A 6000-nucleotide genomic window follows, 5' to 3' on the forward strand; every position below is an offset into this window, starting at 1 on the left:
TTTTTTTTTAAAGAAAAAGGTGGGAGGGGATCCCTGGGTGGCGCAGCGGTTTGGCGCCTGCCTTTGGCCCAGGGCGCGATCCTGGAGACCCGGGATCGAGTCCCACGTCGGGCTCCCGGTGCATGGAGCCTGCTTCAGGTGGGAAAAAAAAAAAAGGTGGGAATTTCACCCCTAAAAACAGAATAAAAATACAAGCCAGAAAAACAAAACAAAAAACTCTTCTATTTTCCTAAGGAGAGGCAAATCATCAACCAATAATCAAGAATTAATTAGATAATCTCAAGTAGTAAGTATCATAAAAACAGCAAAACAGAGGGACATGAGCGGGAAGTGCTTAGGAAAGTTACTTTTTTTTTTTTTTTTTATGATAGTCACACAGAGAGAGAGAGGCAGAGACATAGGCAGAGGGAGAAGCAGGCTCCATGCATCGGGAGACCGACGTGGGATTCGATCCCGCGTCTCCAGGATCACGCCCTGGGCCAAAGGCAGGCGCTAAACCGCTGCACCACCCAGGGATCCCGGAAAGTTACTTTCAATTGAAGGGTCAGACAGGACTGTCTGAGGTGCTGATATTACAGCTAACATCTATCCACTTTAGAGGAACAGTTTGAGAAATGGTGCACAGTCCATAAATGACCATAATAAGAAATACAGTAAGGGGAGTGCTGTGATACATATAATAGTGCCCCAGATAATACAACTTGATAGGACTTCAGGACACCCGGGTTCTCTTTCTCCTCCCCCAACCAACAGCTTAATATCTATAAGGTGCTGCCCATTTTTGGATCTCATTGTTTTTATTTTTAAAAATATTTTATTTATTTATTTTAGAGAGGGACGAGGTGGGCAGAGGGAAAGGAAGAAAATCTCAAGAGACTCCAAGCAGAGCCTGGAGCCGGTCGGGGGCTCTATCCTGCGATCATGAGATCATGACCTGAGCCAAAACCAAGAGTCTGATACCTAACCAACTGAACTACCCAGGTACCCCTGGATATCATTTTTTTGCATAGCAAAATTAGGTAGCTGGACTCAAATGAAAACGTCTTTGTTTAAGTGCAGGAAATCTATGAAACTGCAAAATAATGCAGAGCTTCAAAACAGTTTGGGGGAAAAGAATGACACCAAATATTGACAACCAGAACAGTGTCATCCTGAAGTCCTTTTGCTGATTCCCATAGCAAAAAGATCATAGGCTTTAATGTAAATTCTAAAACTATGTCACTTCTGGAAGAGGGGCACCTAGGTGGCTCAGGGTTTGAGCATCTGCCTTTGGTTCAGGTCGTGATCACTGGGTCTGGGGATTGAGTCCTGCATCAGGCTCCCTGCAGGGAGCCTGCTCTCCCTCTGCCTATGTCTCTGCCTCTCTCTGTGTGTCTCTCATGAATAAATAGATAAAATTTAAAAAGAAAAAGACTTCTGGAAGAGAGCAGGAGAAAATCTTCATGACCTTAGGTTAGGCAAAAACTCTACTCTTCAAAAGGCATTGTTAAGAAAATGAAAAGACGAACTGCGTACAGGTGGAAAATATTTGCAAATTATTTATCTGAAAGAGGGCTTGTATCCACAATACACAGAGAACTCTCAAAACTCAATAGCGAAACAAAACAACCAGATTTAAATATGGGCAAAAGGTTTGAACAGACACGTCACCAAAGAAGAGGTATAGATAACAAATTAAATGAAAGGCTACTTGACATTATTATTAAATCATTAAGGAGATGCAGACTAAAGGCTCAGTGAGATACCACTCATCATGTGCTTATTAGAATTGCCAAAATTATAAAGCCTGGCCATACCAAATGATGGCAAGGATATAGAGGACTAGAACTCTTCTATACTCCCAGTGGAATGGAAAATGGCACAACCATTTTGCAAAAACAGTTTGACAGTTTCCTTAAATGTACACCTACCATATGATCCAGCTATTTTTCCTAGTTATTTACCCAAGAGAAATTATTATTATTATTATTTTGCTAAAGATTTTATTATTTATTCATGAGAGACACACACAGAGAAAGAAGGCAGAAACACAGGCATAGGGAAAAGCAGGCTCCATGCAGGGAGCCTGACATGGGACTCGATCCCCAGTCTCCAGGATCACACCCTGGGCTGGAGGCAGCACTACACGGCTGAGCTACAGCGGCTGCCCTACCCAAGAGAAATTAAAGCATATGTTCAAATAAAGACACCTGAAAGTTCATAGCAGCCTTATTTGTAAATGCCAAAAATGATAAACAACTTTTCATCAACAGGTGAAAAATGAATTATGTTAAATCCATACATTGCAAACATTTTCAACAGTCAAAAGGAATGAATTATCAAGACATGCAACTACAGGGATGAATCTCAAAATAATTATATTGAGTAAAAGAAAGCAAACTTTTGTACACCATATGATTTAATTTATATAGAACTTTAAAATGTATACTAATCTATAGTGAAAGAAAGCAGATCAGTGGTTGCCTGGTGGGGGGAGTGGAAGGCAGTGATTTTAAAGGAGCATGAGGACACTTTGGGATTTGATGGGTATATTTGTTATGCTGGTTGTGCTGGTATAAAGATACATCAAAACTTACCAAATTGTACACATTAAGTATTATTGTTTGTGTGACAATAATACCTCAAAAATGCTGTTAAAAATCAGAATTGTGGGGTGGAGTGGGTTGTATGGGCATAATGGAATTTTCTGGCATGATAACGTTTACTATCTTGATGGAGTTTGGATTACTCGTTTGTGTATACATTTGGCAAAACTCATCAAGTGATATATTTAAGATTTGTGCATTTCACAACATGGAAAATTTAGCTGCCCACCCTCCCCCACAAAACCCCATAAACAATCACTGAACCCCAGTTCATGACAGAAATGCTGAAGTGTTTAGAAACAAAGTGTACTGATATTTGATATTTTCTTTTAAATGCATGAAAATTAGAATGGATTAGGGACTCCTGGGTGGCTCAGTTGGTTAAGTGTCCAACTCTTGGTTTCAGCTCAGATCATGATCTCAGGGTTGTGAGATCTAGGCCCGTGACTGGCTCCATACCAGGTGTGGAGCCTGGTTAAGATTCTCTTCCTCTCCCTCCTCCTGTCCCTCTGGTTCCCCTACTCTTGCTTAGCATGTGCGCATGCACTCTCTCTCTCTCTCAAAAAAAAAAAAAAAAAAAAAACAAAAGTATACAAAGAGGCTTGGGTATTTGGGTAGGTATGCGCTAAATATAGTACATTGCCAGGTGTAGAGTTTAGGTGAGGGGTTTACTGGTGTTCAGAATATAATTCTACTGACTTTTCAGTGCATTTGAAATTTTTCAAAAAATAATGTTAGAGAAAAAATTAGGTACAGGGCCTTAGAAGATACCCTGTGCAAGAGTAGGACGCTGAAGATTAAGTTCCATTAGTTGTGCAGTGACTCCCCCTCGGCCTGTGGGTCTGCCAGAGTATAAATAATAAATCTACAACAAAGACTTTTGTTGCACTCCTACAGCAAAGACAACAAAGGATTTTAAAGATAAAAATAGTAGTACCTGATTAGCTCTCGAAAAGAATACTTTTTTAAAAAAAGTAGTCTCCTGGGCAGCCGCGGTGGTGCAGCGGTTTAGCGCCGCCTTCAGCCCAGGGCGTGATCCTGGAGACCCGGCATCAAGTCCCAGGTCGGGCTCCCTGCATGGAGACTGCTTCTCCCTCTGCCTGTGTCTCTGCCTCTCTCTCTTTCTCTCTATGTGTGTCTCTCATGAATAAATAAATAAAATCAAAGAAAGAAAGAAAGAAAGAAAGAAAGAAAGAAAGAAAGAAAAGAAAAGAAAGAAAGAAAGAAAGAAAGAAAGAAAGAGAAAGAAAGAAGAAAAGAAAGAAAGAAAGAAAGAAAGAAAGAAAGAAAGAAAAAGAAAGAAAGAAAGAAAGAAGAAAGAAAGAAAAGTAGGCTCCAGGGCCACCTGGGTGGCTCAGCGGTTGAGCTTCTGCCTTTGGCTCAGGACATGATCCCGGGATCTAGGATCGAGTCCTATATTGGACTCCTTGCATGGAGCTTGCTTCTCCCTCTGCCTAGGTCTCTGCCATTCTCTCTCTCTCTTTTTCTGTGTCTCTCATGGATAAATGAATAAAATCTTTTTTAAAAATTAAAAAAAAAAAGTAGGCTCCATGCCCAGCCTGGAGCCCAACAGAGGACTTGAACTCATGTCCCTGAGATCAAGAACTGAGCTAAGATCCAGTTTTAGATGCTTAACTGACTGAGCCACGCAGACATCCCCAAAATGATAATTTTAGGTGTTTGACTTGTCATATTTTTCTCCATGTTTTTATTTATAGAAAAAATATGTTCTGGATTTTTTAAAAATCAAGAATAAGTAAAAAGTTAAAAAATAGAAATAAGCCATAATTTTATTCCCCAGAGATGATTACTAGAATATAAGCTCCAAATGTGTTTTGTCTGTTGTTTCTTCAGTGATTGGAACAATGCCCAGCACATTTGCTGTTGAAAGAGTTGGGATGAGTCCTGGAAAAAAAAAAAAAGCAACATGTAGAGGTGTTAGTGTACCCTACGTAAAGCATATCCCATGAGCAAAGGTGTAAAAATTCAGAACAAATGGGCCACGTGCAGGAGGCACAGGAGATACATCTGAGTCTGGTAGAGCTTAAAATCTGAAATCTCATAGGCTGGCATATTGTGTTTGTCCTCTTCAGCATTAAAATAATTCTTAGATGCCAATCTTTTAAAAAATATGAACAATTTACAGGAAAATATGAATTTTCAGCTTTTTGGGGGGCAAAATAGAAAGCTTTGAAAACACTGGAATCCCATTCCTATGTAATAAAAATAGGCTGGAGTAGATTGGAGGCTGTCCTTCTTCATAAAGTTCATCTGTTCACTGAAGCCCCTTCAGGCTCAACTCACTCATTTAGATTCCTCCCTAGACCCTTTAGGCAACCAGTTTGCAGTCTCTGGTAGCAGAGCTCTTTGACGTGATAGTGGAAATTAGGTTCGGGTCAGAGATACAAGGCCAAATGTATCCAGATGTGTTTGGCACCCATTTCTATGGGCAAGAAGAAAGATTGAACAATGTTTGCTCAGTTACTACCCTGTGTAATGCACCTAAATGCACCTAAAAACAGTGGTTTAAGACAACAATTCACTTAGCTCATGATTTTGAATGTGGGCAATTTGAGCTGGTTTGGCTGTGTGGTTCTTCTGGTCTCAACTGGACTTGCTCATGTGAAAGCTGCTGGTCTGGCCAGTCTCATGACCTCAGCTGCATCAGGCTGTCTCTCTCTATGTGGTCTCTCATCTTCCAGCACACTAGCCCAGTTTGTTCATGGCTGCTCAGGATTCCAAGAGGACTGGAAGCTTGTGAGGCCTTCTGAAGGGCTAGGCTTAGAACTGGCATATTGTCATTTCTTCTACATTCTATTGGCCAAAGCAAGTCACATTGCCAGCCCAGATTCCAATGATGAGGCTGTTGACCCCACTTCCTGATAGGAAAGTCACATTGCCAAGTGGTGTGGATATGTTTTGTAAAATATCTATCACGGTTACTAACAGAGATGTATTTTTGACCCTATCCTTTGGAGTGGGATGGACTCTGCATGACTGGAATTGTTTTCTGTTTGTAAAAAGGAAATGCTGCCTCTCTGCACCCACAAATAACTCCATGCCAAAGGATATGAGACAGAAGGACGCCCAGCTCATGCCTCCAGGGACACTCCTTAGTTTCCTTAGTTTCCCTTTCAATATATAGCTTTGTAAAAGATCATTTCTTTAAGATTTCTGTGAATGAATAAACAGAAAGTTAGACAGTAGCAGGGAGCTGAGAGCCCAGCTAAAAACACAAAGACATTTCTACACTGCACGATAATGTAGAAACTGCATTCCCCTTGGTCTGACTGGAGCCTAAACCACCATCTGCACTCATCAGGTTCCTTCTTACTTGGTCAACTTTTAAAATACAACTAACTTGTGGGAGGGGTAAACTCACATGTTGGAGCCTGGAAGAGTAGGGAAGAAGACA

The sequence above is a fragment of the Canis lupus genome, chromosome 3, assembly GCF_048164855.1.
Source record: "Canis lupus baileyi chromosome 3, mCanLup2.hap1, whole genome shotgun sequence".
NCBI lineage: Eukaryota > Metazoa > Chordata > Mammalia > Carnivora > Canidae > Canis > Canis lupus.